The sequence below is a fragment of the Dipteris shenzhenensis genome, chromosome 18, assembly GCF_047967505.1.
Source record: "Dipteris shenzhenensis isolate YYH24624 ecotype China chromosome 18, Dip_SZ_1.0, whole genome shotgun sequence".
NCBI classification, from domain to species: domain Eukaryota; kingdom Viridiplantae; phylum Streptophyta; class Polypodiopsida; order Gleicheniales; family Dipteridaceae; genus Dipteris; species Dipteris shenzhenensis.
Window position 1 is genome coordinate 3693419 of NC_141613.1, and position 20604 is coordinate 3714022.

The window sequence follows — 20604 nt, forward strand, 5'->3', positions numbered from 1 at the left end:
AAGCCGATAGCCTAACAAAGCAGGAAGCCAAAGACCACCAATCATGCAAAAGGCAAAGTACGAGGAACCTTAGAAGGAGTGAAGGCCAAGGTCAAATGCAAGGTTAACGATGCCAAAGATGCTGCATCTGCTATGTATACTGGGGCCAAGGACAAAGTGGGGGAAACAATTTCCCAAGCAAGAGAAGGAGCCCAACAAACTGATGAAAGCACTTAAGAAAAAGGAAGGGGCTACATGCAGTACATCGGTGACATAGTCTCTCAGACGGCCAAGGATGTTGAAAGACACATTTTTGGGGAAGTTTGAGCAAGTGTACAGTAAATAGGAGGATGCTTCCCAACAAGCAAAGGATCAAGCTACCATCACACAATAGATCAAGGACTCTGCTCAAGAGACTAAAGATAGTGCACAACAGAAAAGTGCAAGTGCTCAAGAACAGGGGAAGGGATACTTGCAGTCCGTTACGGACACCATCTCAGAGAAAGCTAGTGCATTGAAGGAGGCATTGCTTGGAAAGTCTGAGCAAGCTAGGGGTGCAACACAAGATACCATCCAGAGGGCACGAGATACTACCAGTGTGAGTATGCACAAAAAGCCAGTGATAGTGCAATGCAAACCAAAGAACAAGAAGTGGGCTATTGTCAGTGACAAGATCATCGAAGAAGAGCACCGCACCATCATTGTTCTACTATACGCCTTCCCACACCAAGGTCTCAGACCTTAGAAAATGCCATGTGGAGGATAGGACAATTCAAATTTACCATGGTCAAGTTTGTTTAGCCACTCTATTAGCTCAATTTGGTTAGAAGACTAGACATGGCATAGTGTCACCTAAGCACAATTTATAAGCTGCAAGCTGCATGTGAACAGCCTCTCCGTATCATCACTTTCCCCTCTTCTTCATAAAACTTCGACAAGCCATAACTTGCAATCCAAGAAGAATTTGCACATGCTCCAAAAAGGAAAAGTGATCGACTTTTCAAGCTCTACATGCTTGCTAAGTCAGAAACATTGTTAGCAATTAGACACTTCCAAGGAAGCAAAACTAGGCTCATGGTAAGACCTTTACAACAAAATGGAAAAGCAATGCATGAATGCAAAAAAAATGCCAAAAGCACAAGTGCATGAGGAGATGACCATAGCACAAAGCATGGCATCCACACCTAAAGCATTAAGGCACATGGAAGAACAAAAGCATCATGCAAAGAGAAGCAACAACCTTGCCACCTTTAGCCCACAAGTTTGTGAATCAAACCTGACCACCTGAGAGTATCTATGAAAGCAACCCGGGAAGGATTTGATCTTGTAATACCCACATTTGACCACGTTAAGTAGTAGGTATGCACTAAGGAGAGGTGATGGATTTTAAACTCACATTTGACCACCTTGCAGTAGCCAATGGATCATGGCAAGGGGAGTGTTGAGGAATATGGTGCCATGAGCACATAATTAGAGTCTAAGGTATGATCTAAGAATGTATTAAAGTAGCCACCATAGGATGTGGTTTGAGGACATCCACAAGGAGAGATGTGGATCAGAGGATCCCAAAAGTGTTGAATATTCTAAAGGCTCTCTTTATAAAAGAAGCCTCTCATTGTATGGTCAACATAGATTTGAAATATATTGATTCGTAGTTGCTCATAATCTCTTTCCTGGATTTTATTCTATGCTTTGAGCCTCTATAATTCTTATGCTCATCTACTTGCACTAGGTTTATCACGATCTTACATTCTTTAACATGACATGCATGGCTACGTACTAAGGGAGATCAAAGAAGAAGGGGTGGCGAGGGAGTTGGTGAGGGAGCTGATGAGGAAATCTATCAGGTGAAGGTGATGAAAATGAATGAAAGGCATTTTTGTGAGAATGAAGCCAAGATAGAGCTTTAGATCTCGAGGACTATGCATTTTCAATGCTTTTATTGCTTAACACCACACTTACTTAGCACACATTATGAAGCATACTCACATTCCCTAATTGAGAAAAGATGCATTACAAGGTGGATTCTGGAGTAGACATACTTATTCATTTTATGGTTCCATTTTCCTATTCTCTACGATCATGTATGGATAACAAATTTTATGGATTCTGGCCTTGGCATGCTGAGGGCTTGTTGCTATGAAATGGTGGTATTGTATTCATAGATGCAATACTACAATACTTGAGCACATTATCATGTCATGCACTATAGTTTAGTTGTGTACTTGCACTCTTATAATAACGAGGTTGAGATGCGTGCAAAGTATTTTCACCATCGGATATGCTCTGCATGGTCGATTACGCATTATACAACGTTTTTCCCCTAGTGATATTCACATCCGCAAAAAAACACGCCCTTAGGTATGTTATTTGACCAAGTACTTATCAGATGGGTGTGCCTCTTTGAGAACATTTCAATACCACCTAGGTTAAGGCATAGGAAAAGTATTGTGTCCATCAGATATGCTTTGCATGGTCGATTGAGCATTAAATACCATTTTTGCCTTAGTGTCATGCACATCCGTAAAAAAACACGCTGCTAGGTGTGTTATCCGATCAAGTACTTATGCGATGGGAATGCCACTTTTCATGTTAGTCAATTCCACCTAGTTGAAGGTTTGTGCAAAGTATTGTGCCCATCGGATATGCTTTGCATTGTCGATCAAGCATAAAACGCCATTTTTGCCTTAATGTCATGCACAACCATATAAAAACACAGTCCTAGGTGTGTTATTCAAACAAATACTTATTGAATGGGGGCTCCACTTTGCATGCAAGTCCATTTCAACTAGGTTGAGGTGCATGCAAAGTATTATCACCATCAGATATGCTTTGCATGGTCGATCACGCATTATACACTGTTTTTCCCCTAGTGATATGCACATCCGCAAAAAAGCACACCCTTAGTGTGTTATCTGACCAAGTACTTATCGGATGTGCCTCTTTGAGAACATTTTACTACCACCTAGGTTGAGGTGTAGGAAAAGTGTTGTGCCCATTGGATATCGTCTGCATGGTCGATTGAGCATTAAATACTATTTTTGCTCTAGTGTCATTGACATCCGTAAAAAAACACGCTGCTAGGTATGTTATTCGATCAAGCACTTATGGGATGGGCATGCCACTTTGCATGTAAGTCAATTCCACCTAGTTGAAGGTTTGTGCAAAGTATTGTGCCCATCGCATGTGCTTTTCTTTGTCGATCAAGCATAAAACACCGTTTTTGCCTTAGTGTCAAGCACATTTGTAAAAAAACACGGTCCTAGGTGTATTATCAGATCAAGTGCTTATCTAACTGACACGCCACTTTTCACGCAACTCAATAACACCTAGGTTGAGGTGGGTGCAAAGTATTGTGCCCATCGGATGTACTTTGCATGATATATCACGTATTAAACTCCGTTTGTGCCTCAATGTCATGCACAACCATAAAAAAACACGCTTTTAGGTGTGTTATCCGACCAATTGCTTATCAGATGGGTGTACCACTTTGCATGCAATGTAATACCATAGTTGTTGAGACTCATGCAAAGTATTGTGCCCATCAGATATGCTTTGCATTGTCGAACAAGCATTAAACACTGTTTTGGTCTTAGTGTCATGCACAACCATCACAAAACGCAGTCCTAGATGTGTTATTCGACTAAGTACTTATCAGATGGGCATGCCACTTTGCATGTAAGTCAATAATAACTAGGTTGAGATGTGTGCATAGTATTGTGATGATCGGATATGCGTTGCATTGTCGATTAAGCATAAAACAGCATTTTTGCCTTAGTGTCATGGACAACAACCAATAAAAAACATGGTCCTAGGTGTGATATTCTAAAAAGTACTTGGGGGGGAGCCACTTTGCAAGAAATTCCATTTTAACTAGGTTGATGTGCATGCACAGTATTGTGTCTATCGGTTATGCTTTGCATGGGGGATCACACATTATACACCATTTTCCCCCTAGTGTTATGTACATTCATCAAAGAACACGCTCTTAGGTGTATTATCATACCAAGTACTTATTGAATGGGTGTTCCACTTTGCATGGAACACCATACCACCGCTTTTTAGGAACGTGCAAAGTATTGTGCCCATCGGATATGCTTTACATGGTAGATTGAGTATTAAATACCATTTTTGCCTTGGTGTCATGTAGAACCGTCAAAAAACACGATCCTAAGTGTATTTTTCAAACAAGTACTTATCGGATGGGGATGCCACTTTGCACACAAGTCAATACTGCCTAGGTTGAGGAATGTGCAAAGTCTTATGTCCATTGGATATGCTTTGCATAGTCGATCGCACATTATACATCATTTTGTTCCTAGTGTTATGCACAATCATCATAAAATACGTATGCAGGTGTGTTATCCAAACAAGTACTTATGCAATGGGTGCACCACTTTGTATGCAAGTCAATACAACCTAGGTTGAGGTGTGTACAAAGTTTTGTGCCCATCAGAGAAATGTAGATGCGATAATATTAGAAAATTCTCGATATGTGTATATGTGTGGGTGTGTGGCAAACAATTTTGATACAACAAAGTAAACACCTAGTGCACAAATTATGCACTTCATACCTTGAGTATTGTGTCAAAATAAAATCTAAAATAAGCTTGTTGATGAGGATAAATATGCCCTTGTAAATACGCCCTTGAATAAAAGCACAGTTGTTGTATGACCACAATAGGATCGCTTTGACACTTGTGATTTTGCCCACATGTAAGTTTGCAAATAGTATAAAAAATCATATAATAATATATTAATAGTTTGCAAATGTGTATAGCAAGTGAGTAATGGGAAGTGGAAGTGGGAGTGAGGAGGGAGGAGTGGAATGGGAGAGGGGAAGTAATAGGGGTGTATGATAATAAGTATAAAAAATAGTATAATAATATATTAATAGTTTTCAAATGGCAAGTGAGTAATGGGAAGTGGAAGTGAGAGTGGGGAGGGAAGAATGGAATGGGAGAGGGGGAGGTAATAGGGAGTAGGATAATAAGGGAGTGAAATGAGTGAGGGGAGTTAATAGGGAATAAAAAAGAGGAGGGTGAGATGGGGAAATATGGGATTTTGGGAAATGGAAGGAGTATGGGACGTGGTGAAAATGTGGGATGGGAGTGGTGGCAATGGGGGAGGAAGAAGAAATGGATGGGGGGAGGGCCAATGGAAGATTGGGATGAGGGATGGGGGTCCAATGGGAGAGGGGGAGTAATGGGAGCCAACGAGAGAGGGGAGAAATGAAAAGCCAATAGGAGAGGAGTAGGAAATGAAAAGCCAATAGGAGAGAGGGGAGGAATGGAAAGCCAATAGGAGAGGAGTAGGAAAAGAAAGAAAGAAAGCAAGGACGAGCAAGAAAGCAAGGAAGGAAGGACGAGCAAGAAAGCAAGGAAGGAAGAGCAAGAAAGCAAGAAAGAGCAAACTTACAATCTTTTTCCAGGTACTTGTAAATTTTTTTGATTAATTCTTTATCTAGATTTTTTTTTTTAAATTTGAAGAGAGAGAAAGAAAGAAAGAGAGAGAGGAACTAGAGAGAGAGAGAGAAAGTTTAGAGAGAAGGAGAGAAGCCTTGGAGGCCGCGGCCTCCAGGAGGAAGAGGGAAGTGGAGGGGGATGAGAGGGAGGAAAGGAGGGAGGGAGGAGCCAATGTGGGAGGGAGGAGCGACGGAAGAGGGGAGGGAGGGAGGGAGGGAGAGAGGGAGGGAGGAGCGGAGAGAGGGGGAGAGAGGGAGGGAGGTAGGAGGAGGGAGGAAGAGGGAGGGAGGAGCAGGGGCATAGGGGAGGCGAGGGGCGGGAGGGGGGATCCTGGCGGCTACGGTGGCCGCCAGGGGGAGGCGAGAGGGAGGGGAGGGAGGGGAGGGAGAGAGAGAGAGGAGGGAGGGGAGGGAGCAAGAGGCAGCGAGGTAGGGGGGAGCGGGGGCGACGAGGTAGGGGGAGGCGAGAGGCTAGAGGGGGGAGGCAAGAGGCGGGAGGGGGAGTGGTCCCGGCGGCCGCGGTCACCAGGGGGAGGCGAGCAGGAGGAAGGGGAGGCGAGAGGCAGGAGGGGAGGGGGAGGCAAGAGGCAAGCGAGAGGCGGGAGGGGATGAGAGGCGAGAGGTGGGAGGGAGGGGGAGGCGAGAGGCGGGAGGGGGGGAGAGGCGAGCGAGAGGGGGGGAGGCAAGCGGCGAGAGGGGGGGCATCCTGGCGACCACAGCCGCCAAGGGAGGCAAGCGGGAGAGGGGGAGAGGTGAGAGATAGGAGGGGGGAAGGAGAGAGGTAGGAGGGGGGGCATCTTGGCAGCTGCGGCCGCCAGGGGGAGGTGAGCGAGAGAGGGGGGGCGGGAGGGGGCATCCTGGCGACCGCGGTCACCAAGGTGTGACGCTCCAATTTTGTATATGAAATATTTTGGAATATATATCACAGATAGTGTTAAAAAAGGATGGTTTTGATGTTTTGAAGGTTTTGGGAAAGTTTGGTGTTGGTCGAAAAATTTTGGTTTTTGTCCATTATGGTGTCGGCTAGATTTTGCGGCTTGATTATGAGTTGGTTAGAGAAATAATTTGAAGAAACTCTGTATGAGAGAGTTTTAGATCTTGTTGAGTAGAAAAACTTTGTCCAAGTGAAAAATTTGTGGTTCACTCGTTTGCATGCCTGTATGGAGGTCAGAAGTTGCTAACAAAGTGGTTTTGAGCTAAAAGTGCATCTGGATTCCCGTGTCAAGAGTTGCAGGCATTAGACGGAGGTCAAGATGGAAGAGTTAGCCATAAAAGGTCAAATGCAAAGGGAAAGAAGAGGGTCCGATCTTCGAGATGAACTATTGAGCTTGTCCATTGGACCTACGAGGCAGGCGTGGTGATGCTCTGAACAAGGCCGTTTTCATGCCTTAGAAAAAGAGACGTCGAGATTCCGTACACGGTTGCTATCAAAAGCGCATGCTAAAAGATGGTGAAAAGCACACACACTCTTTTCGAGAAAAGCTATTTTTGGCCGATTTTGGGGGCTTTTGGCCACTTTTTGCGAGTCATGAAAGGCTATAAAGAAGAGGAGATCGTGAGGACACACAATCCAATGCACGCATATCGAGGCTATACAAAAGAGAAGAGAAGGCATGCATCTCGAGGTTGCACGAGCGAAGAGAAGGCATGCATATCGAGGCGCTGTGAAAGTGACAATAGCGCACATGAATCGAGGCAGTGCAAAGAAGAAAAGATAGATATAGTGAGAGTGACAGTGACAGTGACAGTGTGATTGAGATTTGATCATTTGATCATCTGATTTGAACATCTTCATGCGAGTGAGAGTGAGAGTGAGAGTGAGAGTGAGATAGCTCGGGGGTGGACGGGTGGTATCGAGCTCCTTCACGAAGTGATTCTTCTCCAAAATTATTGTAAAGACTCATCAATTTGATTCATACTGGAATCTCTCTTCTTGTTCATTCGTGATTATTATCTTGCTACAATTTTGATCGTGATTGTGAAAGAACAGTGCGTGACACAAGGGGAGGTGAGCAGGAGAGGGGGGGAGGCGAGAGGCGAGAAGGGGGGCGAGGCGAGGGGGGGCATCCTGGCGGCTACGGCCACCAGGGGGAGGGGAGCAGGAGAGGGGGGGGACAAGCGGGAGGTGGTGGGGGATGAGCGGGAGGCGGGGGGGATCCTGGTGGCCACGACCACCAGGGGGAGGTGAGCGGGAGAGGGGGGGGAGGCGAGAGGCGGGAGGGGAGGGGAGGCAAAGGGGGGGCATCCTGGCAGCCGCGGCCGCCAGGGGGAGGGGAGCTGGAGAGGGGGGGACGAGCGGGAGGGGGGGGCATCCTGGTAGTTGTGGCCGCCAGGGGGAGGCGAGCGGGAGAGGGGGGGAGGTGAGAGGCAGGAGGGGGGGAGGCAAGGGGGGGGCATCTGTAAAGAATGAGGGAGAGAGATAGGAGACTCAAGTGCAGCTTTCTTCACAACACACAAAAGAGAGAGGACACAAGGTTGGAGGGTGAAGCCTTTCTTCACTTTTGCACACAACAACAATACAATAGAAGAGGGAAATACCCTATATGTCAAAACCTAGAATACGTGGTTCATATGTGAACCCAAACCAAAAACATACGTGGTAGTCTAACTACACCACGAGTACAACTAACATAGGCGGTGACATAAATGATAGTCATCCAGGAGATATATCGGGGGTAGAGCTTGATATCTCAACACTCCCCCTCAAGCTCAAATCCACAAGCTCAAATCCATCTCACGTACACCAAGAAAGCTCCTAAATCTGCGAAGCTTCTCGGTACCCAATGCCTTCATAAAAATATCAGCCACCTGCTCCTCAGTGCTGACATAGACAAGATCAATCTCACCAGCTAGAACCTTCTCTCTCACAAAGTGATAATGCACCTCAATGTGCTTCGTTCTAGCATGATAAACTGGGTTATTAGCAAGCATGATGCTGCTAATATTGTCACAATGAATGACAACTGCTGCATGAATTGTCTGTCCCATATCTGCAAGTAGCTTCCGTAACCAAGCTACCTCACATGCAGCCATTGCTGCACCCCTGTACTCAGCCTCTGTGCTCGACAAGGCAACTGTTGGCTACTTCTTGCTGCTCCAACTGATGGCACCACTCCCAAGGGAAAACATAAAGCCACTAGTAGATCTCCTGTCTGAGACACTACCAGCCCAGTCAGCATCTGTGTATCCATGTACCTGTAATGCACACCCAGCTTCATAGAAGAGTCCATAATGCAATGTGGACTTCACATACCGCAGTATGCGCCTAGCCGCATCCAAATGTGGCTTCCTCGGTGCCTGCATAAACTGACTCACCAGCCCCACAGCATAGCTCAAATCTGGTCTGGTTATAGTCATGTAAATCAAGCTACCTACTATGCGCCTGTACATAGTAATATCTTCAAGAAGCTCACCTGTCTCTGCATTGAGCTTCACATTCTGCTCCAATGGAACAGAAATAGGCTTACAGCCTGTCATCCCATATTTGGACAGCATGTCCAAACTGTATTGCCTTTGCAACAGCCATATCCCACTCGGGGATCTAATAACCTCAATGCCCAAGAAGTAACGCAGCTCTCCCAAATCCTTCATCTCAAATTTTTGCTTCAATAGCAGCTTCACTTCATTAATGTCTGCATCACTATCACCTGTAATAATCAAGTCATCAACATAGATGACTATAAGCACAATCCCTCTGTTTGTCCTTTTCACATAAAGTGAAAAATCTGAATTGGAAATCTGAAATCCAATAGTGACAAGATATTGCCCTATCTTGTCTGACCATGCCCTCGGTGCCTGTTTTAAGCCATACAAGGCTTTGCGCAACCTGCATACAAAATCGGGGTGTGAATTATTCTCATAACCTTCTGGCTGCATCATATAAACCTCTTCCTGCAAATCACCATGCAAGAAGGCATTTTTCACATCCATCTGATGCAAAGACCATCCCTTTGCAGCAGCCATAGCAATTACTGCTCTCACGGTTGCCATCCTTGCAACTGGGCTGAAAGTTTCCTCATAGTCAATTCCATATGTCTGCGCAAAACCTTTGGCAACCAATCTTGCCTTGTACCTGCTAACAGACCCATCAGCATTGTGCTTTACTTTGTAAACCCACTTGCAGCCAATAGCCTTCTTATCATGAGGCAAAGGCATCAAATCCCAAGTGTGGTTTGCATCCAAGGCAGCCATCTCTTCATCCATAGCTGCTTCCCAATTTTTATGCCCTGCTGCATCCTCAAAACATGTGGGCTCTGGCTCCTCTAGAACCTTGACCATATAAGCATAGTGATGTGCTGTATACCCATCATATCTCAGCCTGTCAACTGGATACTTAATACGAGTGGACTTCCATACAACTGGATCAGTTGCAGGAGTCTTTAAATCATGCCTGCTTTTCCTTGCACCAGGTGTAACAACAGAAGGAATCCCAAGTTCCTCATCAAGGCTCATTTCAGAGCCGCTTGACTCTCCATCAACATGAGAGCTACCAGCAGACACATCAAACACTGGAGCATGGTCCACTTTTTCTTTTCCCTTATGTGATACCTGCACAACACTATTAGGACTGCCATGTGACGATTCACTAGATCTCAATCTCCCTGTCCATGCATTAGATCCACTAGTAGAGGACTCTCTGGGTCCACTCAAGGCTTGAGATTGCTGCTCTGCATTTATTGCAGCATTCCCATTTCCTGCATCTGCATCTCCTACCATAACAGTTGGTGCATACCAGCTGCTCATTTCATCAAAAACAACATCTCTGCTCACTTGCATTTTGCGGGTGGAAGGGTTATAACAGCGACCCTTTCTGGTGCAGAGCATATCCAATAAAGATGCATTTTTCTGCCTTTGGATCCAACTTTGTTCTCTTCTCATCAGGAACATGAACATAAGCTATGCAACCAAATGCCTTCAAATGAGAAATATCTGGTTTTTGACCTGTATACATTTCTTCAGGCGTCATGCCATGGACAGCTGCAGTGGGGGTTCTGTTCATAATATAAACAGCAGTTGCTACTGCTTCAACCCAAAAATAATCAGGCATGTTTTTCTCATTTAGGATCGCCCGTCCTACTTCTGCAATATGCCTGTTCTTCCTTTCTGCAACCCCATTCTGCTGAGGGGTAGACCTGCATGAGTACTTCCTTTGAATTCCCTGTTCTTTCAGATATTCACAAAATTCTTCTGAAAAGTACTCTCCCCCTCCATCAGATCTTAGCACTTTAATATGCACACCTTTCTCTTTTTCAACCATGGCCTTAAAAGCCTTGAAATGGCTGAACACTTCACTTTTGTGCTTCATAAAATAAATCCACACCTTCCTAGTGTAGTCATCAATAAACATCACATAATAATGGCATCCACCAATAGAAGCAGCTTTGGTTGTCCAAACATCTGAATGGATCACTTCCAAAGGTCTTCTGCTCACCTTAGCATTTTTGGGAAATGCATGTCTGGCCTGCTTACCCATTTGGCATGCTTCACATACCTTTTGCATTCCCTCAACTCTGAATTTAGGCAAACCTGCAACAATGTTTTTCGTTTGCATAGATTTCAGCCTTTGTATATTCACGTGCCCAATGCGCTTGTGCCATATCTCAATATCTGCAATGACACCTCTCCCATGCGCAAACATAGCAGCTTTCACCTCAGGCATATCAACATCCAAGGTGAACATTCTGCCATTTTTGTTGCCTTTCGCAACCAAGCGGCACTTATTTTTCAAGTCCTCAACAAAGCATCCATCAGGATTAAATCTAACCTGCAGACCTTGCTCAACCATCTGGCCAACTGAAACCAGGTTCTTAGTGATTTTTGGAACATGAAGTACATCTGCCAAGTACTTCGTTTTGCCATCCTGCATAGCCAATGGCACTTTACCAACCTACGTAATTGGGTGCGCAGTATCATCACCTGTTTCAACATAACCTGGCTTATCCAAATTTCTAACATCATGAAACCACTCACCATGACTGGTCATGTGGTTAGAGGCACCTGAATCAACATACCAAACATCATTGCAAGCTGCAGCATCTCCTGACATGGAGTTAACCATATGCTGCATCATAAAAAGGTGCTCATTTCTGTCGTCACCATGCCCACTTGATGATGCATAGTTGCTTTGCTGCAACTTCCCACTTTTGATGTCATTCTGCTTTTTATAGCATGTATTCTCCTTGTGTCCAGGCTTTCCACAATAATAGCATTCTGTGCTGCTATTTACTTGCTGGTTCCTTTGCCATGAACCACGGCCTCTTTGGCTCCCCCTGCCTCTAGAACTACCACGTCCTCCTCCATAGGACTGGTTTTCCTATTGTTGCTGTTGGTTCTGATTTCCTGCACGGCCACCAAAACGGCCTCTTCCTCTACCCCTGCCTCTACCTGTATTCGAGTAGAAAGCAGTCTCTTGAGAAGTTGAGGTGGCTGAACCACCATTCCTTTGCTCTTCACTCAGCAAGAGAGCAATAAGTTCGTGAAAATCAGGAAATGTTTCACGGACTCCAATGGATGTCCGAAACTGTGCATAATCTTTCGCAAGACCATTCAAGGTCACAGACACTAAGTCCTCATCATCAACAGGTGCTCCAATGGAGGCAAGAGAATCTGCAAGGCCTTTCACCTTCAAGGAATACTCATTTATATTCATATTTTTCCTTTGCACATTGTGCAACTCCTGCTTTAGCTGCATCTTTCGTGCTTTGGTATTTGTGCTATACAGCTTCACCAATGTATCCCATGCCTCCTTAGGTGTCTCTACATCCTGTATATGCACAATCATAGAATCTGAAATGCTAACAGACAGCCAATACAGGCATTTTCTGGCTTTTTCATGCCATTCTTTAAAGGCCTTCAATTCAGCAGGGGTGGGAGCAGTACCCAAAACTGGTTCTGCAGTTTCACCACTGATGTACTCCCAAACTCCCTTTCCCATAAGGAAGTTTGTCATCCTGAACTTCCATGCTTGGAAGTTGTTCTTGTCAAGCTTCTCACTGACAATGGTAGACAGATTCTCAGACATTTTACAAATCACGAATTGCAACAGCAACCTGTAAACACAGCAAATGCCTCACAAGGTCAAATAGCAAAACTTCTGCAAAAAGCCTCACAGGGGCAGATCTGCAACACTGACGAAAGTGGTATTTCACCACACAGTCACTTCCTAGTGACGATTTTGCATCAACAGGCAACAGGCATGAATCTGCAACTCCCAATATCTCTGCACACGAGCATACGAAGCAATTTCTGTGGCACCTTTCCACCGACTAGCCGCGCAGTGGTCGCACAGCAAAAAACAGGGCCTTTTTCTGAGTGCCTGCGAAGAACTTCCGCCTTCAAAACGGGCCCCAAAACGGCCTCAAATCCAAAAAATAAAGTCACACCGCGAAGGGCCTCTCAATCTGAAACAGTGCACTCCTGCACTTCTGGCTGTGCTACCTACAGAGATTTGCTCCCAAACTCGAAATAGGAAAGCAACACTGGTCCTCTTACTAGGACACCACAAACTTGGCTTGCTTTCTTGAGCTCCTTACCACGAACAAGGCTCTGATACCATGTAAAGAATGAGGGAGAGAGATAGGAGACTCAAGTGCAGCTTTCTTCACAACACACAAAAGAGAGAGGACACAAGGTTGGAGGGTGAAGCCTTTCTTCACTTTTGCACACAACAACAATACAATAGAAGAGGGAAATACCCTATATGTCAAAACCTAGAATACGTGGTTCATATGTGAACCCAAACCAAAAACATACGTGGTAGTCTAACTACACCACGAGTACAACTAACATAGGCGGTGACATAAATGATAGTCATCCAGGAGATATATCGGGGGTAGAGCTTGATATCTCAACAGCATCCTGGTAGCCACGGCCACCAGGGGGAGGCGAGCGGGAGAGGAGGGGAGGCGAGAGATAGGAGAGGGGGGCATCCTGGTGGCCGCGGCCACCAGGATGAGGCGAGAGGGTGGGTCCTGGCAGCCCAGGCTACCAGGGTGAGAGAGAGAGGAGGGAAGGGAGGGATGGGAGGGAGGGAGAGGGGGGTCCTGGCAGCCACAGCCGCAGGGTGAGAGAGAGAGGAGAGAGAGAGGAGGGAGGGGAGGGAGAGAGAGAGCGAGAGAGAGAGAGGGGGGGTCCTAGCGGCCACGGCCACTAGGGTGAGAGAGAGAGGAGGGAGGGGAGGGAGGGAGAGGGGGGGTCCTGGCGGCTGCGGCTGCTAGGGTGAGAGAGAGAGGAGTGAGAGAGAGAGGAGGGAGGGGAGGGAGAAAGAAAGTGAGAGAGAGAGAGAGAGGGGGGGGGTCCTGGCAGTCGCGGCCGCCAGGGTGAGAGGGAGGGGAGAGGAGGGAGGGGAGGCAGAGAGAGAGAGAGAGGGGGGGGTTCCTGGTAGCCATGGCCACAGGTGAGAGGGAGGGGAGGGAGAGAGAGGGGGGGGTCCACGGCCCGAGTGAGAGGGAGGGGAGGTGAGAGGGAGGGGAGGGAGAGAGAGAGAGAGAAAGGGGGGGTCCTGACAGCCACTGCCGCTAGGGAGAGAGGGAGGGGAGGGGGTTGTTCCAACTTGAAGAATGCTTTGATTGATTTAGAGGAGTGCCTTGATGTAACCCTTGTAATGGCCATAGAAGTTGGGGATCCATGGTACGGTGGTATTTATAGGTTTCTAACTGCTTTCTCCTTTCCTCCAAAAAGTACTAGCTATGAGAGAAAGAAGATCCGAAGAGATAGTAGGCGCTACACTCTCTTTGATGGGGTCTTGTACCATCAAGGCATGGATGGGGTACTAAGACGATGGGCCATTGATGCAAATGAAGTGCCTAAGGTATTGAAGCATTATCATGATGGATTTGGTGGAGGCCACTATGCTAGTGACTATACAGCTAAGAAGATTTTACATGCTGTGGATACTATTGGCTGACCTTGTTCAAGGATGTCACTTTGTATTGCAAAACCTATGAACTATGCCAATTCTTTGGTAGGAAGGATTTGCATCCTAGGCAACATCACCTAGTGATGTCCATCCATCCGTTTCAAAAGTGGGGAATAGATTTTGTCAGGCCCGTGCCCATGACTGCCTGCAAAAAGAAGTATCTTTTGGTAATCACTCAATATGTCACTAAGTGGGCTGAAGCTATCGCCCTCCCCACTGTAAATGGTAAGGCAATTTCAAATTTCATATTTGAACGTATCTACACAAGGTTTGGGACACCCATGGAAATAGTATCTGACCATGGGAGTCCATTCTTAAATGAAGCAATGGAATTGCTCATCGATCGCATGGGTATTGATCATCGCACTTCTAGCATCTATCATCCATCATCCATGGGACAAACGGAGCGGACCAATGGCCTCCTTTGTAAAACCATGGGAAAAATGGCTATAGGGAACAGGAGCCAGTGAGATCAGAAGGTCATAGAAGCCATATGGGCTTACAACATCACTCATAAATAGGCATAAAGTCCTTTCAACAAGAAATTGAATTTTTTTCACAAGCCAACCTACTTTTCTAGCAAACGGCTCTCTGGATGGTTTTTTTTTTTTCTAGGCAACAACTTCAACTGTTAATAGGCGAATCAGCTTTAGCGCCTTGCTCACAAATGAACACACGAGACGTAGATGAGTGACCTGAAAGTTTGAAGTGACTTGAAGACTTGTAGCTGGAGGAAGCCAAGGCAATCGTTCTAGGCATTGAGGGAGAGTGGAGCCCCTGAATTGATTTATAGCCATGTTGGAGGGGGGTTAAAAGCACACACCTAAAAGTTGAAAAGCCAACAGTCACACACAAGCTAAAAGCTGAAAAACCAATAGGCATCTAAAAGTAGAGGTTAAGAATTTTAGAAATTCCTAATAAAAATCCTAAAAAACTAAGAATAATCACAAAACTCCCACTCAACTCAATCCTAAAGCACTGTCTCTAGGAGAGCCAGTGCTAGTAAAAATATTAATGAAAAGCGGTGATATCATATTCCTCTCTTATTGCCACCATGAAAGCTAAGTGGACATAAGATATTTGCACGTAGAACTTGTCTTAAATCCATGTCATGTAGCCTCTTACTTATAATAACTTGCAAGGAAGAATAGATCCTTGGGAATAACCAAGGTGAAGGATCCAACATGAACTAGCATGGTAAGGACAAGTAACTTAAAAATGGCTTCAATATGGATTCCCCACTAGTAGTTTTGTGAAGTCGCAAGGTAGCATTACTTTTATCCTTTTTGGAATCATAAAATGATTCAATTGTAGAATAAGGGTACTATCATGCAAGAACATGCAATGTAAAGGCAATATAAAAGATGCTACTTACACATGTGTCCACCTTACCACCATGAATTCAATCCCATTACAAGTTTCGAGCAAGTTTATTGATGCCATGGCTAAAGTACTTACTAAGATGATGTTGAATTCCATGAGAGCAAAGTGAAGATACCAATACACAAGGTGACACTTGCATTGCACTTGCATTGCAACACAAAAAAATAGTGTGACATAAAATATAAATGCACTTGCTAAAGTAGTATCAGTCTCTCTATCCAACATAATTTAACAAAGCCTTAAGGGTGCACTGCCACCTCTAGCCCACTCCACCAAGGTGGCAACGTCACATCCAAAAGATCAAGTAAGAAATCCTTGCATTAAGAGTGAGATCACCTAGTTAATCATTTTAAAGAGGAGAACAGAGCACCATCCTAGCTCCACACATGCACGATTACCAAGAAACCTTCAATGCCACCTCCTTATTGGTCCAACTTAACCATACAATTAAAAGAATTAATCCTAGCCGGGGCTTTTTGGAGGTGCCGGCTTTTTTATTTTTTAATTGAACATAATTTCGTATAAAGTCCAACATTTGGTAGACTAGTCTTTTACCCATGGCTTTGCCACAAGGTCTCTTTCTCACTCACTCTCTCTTTCTCTCTCTCACTCACTCTCTCTCTCTCTCTCTCACACACACACAGTCTTGTCTCGTCATTATCTCCTCGTGCTGCTTTCATTGCGATCTTGATGTTTTCATCGAATCTCCTAATTTCTTTCGTGTTTTCTCTGCTCGAGCCTCCAATGGTGTGACCTCCTTCTTCGAAATGGTATGGAAAGCAGCCCTGCATGATGATCTAACCACGACTATCCATGACTTCTAGATGGCCTTGGTATTAAGCCTAGCTATTCTCCTGGTGCTTCTCGAGTTGCCGTATCAGTCGCTCGACACTCACGCCATTTGGGCCATAATGACAGTGGTGGTGGTGTCCGAGTTTAGCATAGTTGAGGCTCACGATCTCTCTCCTGGGAACTCTTGATTGCAAATTGGCAGATAACCCTCTCCAATTGGTTTAGGATCACAATCCTTTTTATCATGGATTTCCTACAGGTACGACGCTGAATAAGGGCTGGAATTGAGGCACTGGCATGCTCTTTTACCATGGCTTGTTCCTATCGCCATCGGCCAATTAACTCGCCTATGCAGAAGCATCGCTCATACAATCATGGTCGCCTTGAACATTTTTGCGATAGTTGTGGAGCGCTCTTGTTTTTGCTAATGGTTTTTTACGCTCGGATTATGTGCGTTCAACGTTTCTCTTCAATCATTGCTCCTTGTTGTTATCTAACTATAAGATCGGTAGGGGGAGTCGTGACATTCATGAAACTCTAGCCTACGACGAAGTTGTATAAATTCAGCTTTAGATACACTTCATACGACACATGATCAGCTAGCACCAAAACTACCATACATAATCTGGCCAAGGGGAAGGATTGCAATTTTCTCGAGGTTGTGTGATTCTACAGAATGGCAAACCGTTGATGATCATAATGCTGAGAAAGGCAAGATACAAGGATCTCATTAAGCTAACGATCGACACAAGAATACGGATGTTCTTTATCAAACAAATTAAAAGATTGCCTCTTGAATTTGATACTTGTGATGAGCTCTAAACACAATCTTCTGTTTCGTTCACTTTTTCGAGACTTTTTCTTAGGGTACGACCTACGCGATCTTCTGAATCAGCAGGCCAAAAATTGAATATTGCTGAAGTGATCTTTTCACGTCGATCCGAATCATAGTGATAAGAGAAGCATACATGAGAGTGTTACTTATATAATAGAGAAAATATCCCACACTCACCTAATTGGTCTTCTTGCGCAGGCGAAGCGGGCTATAAAGGCGAGTAGGCTAAGCAGGCCAGAATGGACGGTTTTGGCAGAAGGGGAATAGAAGCATAGAGCGACAAGCCACGAAAGAAAGCCACAGTTTTGGTAGAAGGGGAATAGAAGCATAGAGCGACAAGCCACGAAAGAAGAGCCGCGAAGGAAGTTGAAACTCCCAATTATCCATTTTAGATCCTCCACCGACCCCGATATCCTCACTGACTTCTCTGTGCCCGCTGGAATGAATGAAAGCACCCTCGACGGCAACTTCTTCACCTTCACAGGATTCCGAGGAGGTCCCAAGGCAAGCATGGGCAGTTTCAAGCCTATCAAAGCATTCGTCGATGCCTTCCCAGCCGTCAACGCCCTTGGCATCTCTGCAGCTTTTCTACATTTCCAGCCCGGCTCCCTCAACCCTCCTCACACCCACCCCCGTGCCACTGAGTTGCTCTTCGTCATAGACGGCACTCTTGCGGTAGGCCCCGTCGACACCACCAACAAGATGTACAACCAGACGCTGTAGAAGGGCGATCTCTTCGTCTTCCCTAAGGGTCTGGTGCGCTTCCAAATGAATCCCACCTCGGACACGATGGCATTTGCGCTTGCATCTTTCAGCAGTGCGAGCCCCGGCACTGTGGCACTTCCTATGACATTGTTCGGGTCAGGAATTTTCCTCGCTGTGTTAAGTGAAGCTTTCAAAACATCGACCTCAGCATTGATGCAACTAGAGGCTCCCTTTGGGTCCATGCACTAGATGAAGTATGAGTAGATGGATTTTAAGCTCTCCACAATCCAAATTGTTACAATACTGTAACATCTTATGAATACATTAGTTGATAGATACCATGCGTCGCGTTGACAGGTCTCTCATGCATACCAGCTCCAACTCGTTCCATATGATTGTCCGTCTTCCTTATAAAGATGCTCTGACTTTTTGCTTCTTTCTATTTCTCCAGTATCAACTTCTTTCACTCTCATATTTGCAAATTTTCTCTTATCTCCTCACATGGTATCTAGACTTGACACTGCTCGTGTCCGGCCATACTGGGACACCCTCTTGAACTAGATCTCGATTTAGCCTCCTCGATCCTGTGTCGATTTCCAATCATGGTGTCCATTCCTCATGCCTTGAGACCCCCTCGCGGATCCTGCTACCTAAAATCTATGGGGTCGATCTCCTTGTCTTTCTTACATACTTTGAAATCTCATAGACGAAACGATGGACCGGCAGCAGTGCTTCTCTAGTTTACCCTAACCCCGCTTCTCAAAGGGTTCGTATTGCTTGATAAAGAACATCAATTTACAATGATCTCGACTAACACGGTAACACGTCGATAAAATGGTGTACAAAATCGAGAAAATGTCCGATCTTTATCTTTAATCTTTAACCTATTAATCTTTATCTTTAACCTATTAATTATTGTTATTAATTAATTAACAAGGGACTCGAGGGGGAAAAAAGAGGACACATGGAAGCTTAGAGAATAAGAGCTTGCCATGTGTCACAAAGAAGGAGCTCCTAGATGGAGGCTTTGAGAGCCGGGAGGAGATGGAAAAACAAGAGGTATTTAATTTATAAACTAACCTTCCTATATTATTGGATACTTTTTCACTAAACTAATAGTATAAATCTCTAGAAGAATAGAGTCACATTTACAGAAGGAGTTGAATAGAGTTATCATATGCATGCTTTTGCACAAAGTGCTTGATGCACTCCGCCTCATGTTGAGATGATCCAATGCACAAAGTAGATCTCTTGCAACCTCTTGCATTACTCTTAAGCCAGAACGAGTTATGAGACCATTCACATAAGAAACTGATCGAATGATGGGACGTGACTCTCTGAAGCAAATGCTTTCTATTGGCTAGTTGAGGAAACGTCCACCTTGAGACCGGGAGTAGTTGAGGATTGTTGTGTATCTCTACTCGTGCAAAGCATGGGTTCAGTACTCATTGCAATTACTATTTTTGGTTGATTAAAATGGAATACTAATCATGCGTACCTTCCTAATAGTTTCTTTCAACAATCAATCCTATCTCATAGCTACACCACGATGGAACAAGAGGTGATGGGTTATTTTGCAGCTTCTTGTTTTTTTTGTATACAGAAAGCAATCCTTGTCAGAAACATAGCTAGAAATTATATTGGGGTTAACATTTGCTTGGGTGTAGCCAATCGAGGAACTATTTTCGGGGCCATTTTGGGCCCGCAATGCGATGCACTTTTGGGTAAAATTTTGAATTTTGCGTAGACCTGCACTCTCGCTGAAAATTTTCTAGACGTTATGAATGTGCATTGGCATAATAGTGAGAAACAATCTTACCATGGTCGATAGCGCAGAGCTTGACACATGGCACTATATGCATTTACTCATGAGCACAAAGACTATTGCTCTACTACCTCTAGCCTGACTACATTACACAACCTTTGCCTTGCCATGTTTGCTTGCACAACTTCACCATCTGTCACTATGCAATGCAATCTTTTGCTGCGCTGAACACCATGCTGGTTTGAGCACAACCACATTGTCCTGACTACAGCATAAAACTTTTGCTTTGCCACCTGTCATTGCATAGCTTCGCCATCTATCGCTACGCAACACAATCTTTTGTTGCATTGACCGCCGTGCTGGTTCAAGTAATGATGTTGGCATGGAGAGACCACCACATTGGCATGAAGACCATCGTGGCATGTCAATCTCTAACGACACCCCTCAAGGTCCATATCCACAACCACCGCGCTAGATGTTAGAGCCATTTTAGTTTTAAACCAAGGATAATAGTGTTATTTTGGAGATATTTTAGTCGTATTACTCCTTGTGCAATAATTTCTCAACCACCGCAAACGTTCTTGGACCTATTTTAGTTCCAAGCTAAGAAAAATGTAGACATTTGCAATTTAGTATAGTTTCATTGCAACCACCACATTGGTTATTAGAGTTATCATAGTTCTAAACCACCATGCTGGTTATTAGAACCATTTTCACTACAGTAGCAATATTTTTTCAATAATTTCTTGTGCAATGACCCTTAT

The 20604-nt window shown here is 44.8% G+C and overlaps 1 pseudogene; it reads left to right on the forward strand.

The window, feature by feature from the left end:
- LOC147890713 (germin-like protein 9-3) overlaps positions 1-18324 on the forward strand; it is a 32238-nt pseudogene extending 13914 nt beyond the window's left edge.
- The last annotated feature ends 2280 nt before the right edge of the window (positions 18325-20604 follow it).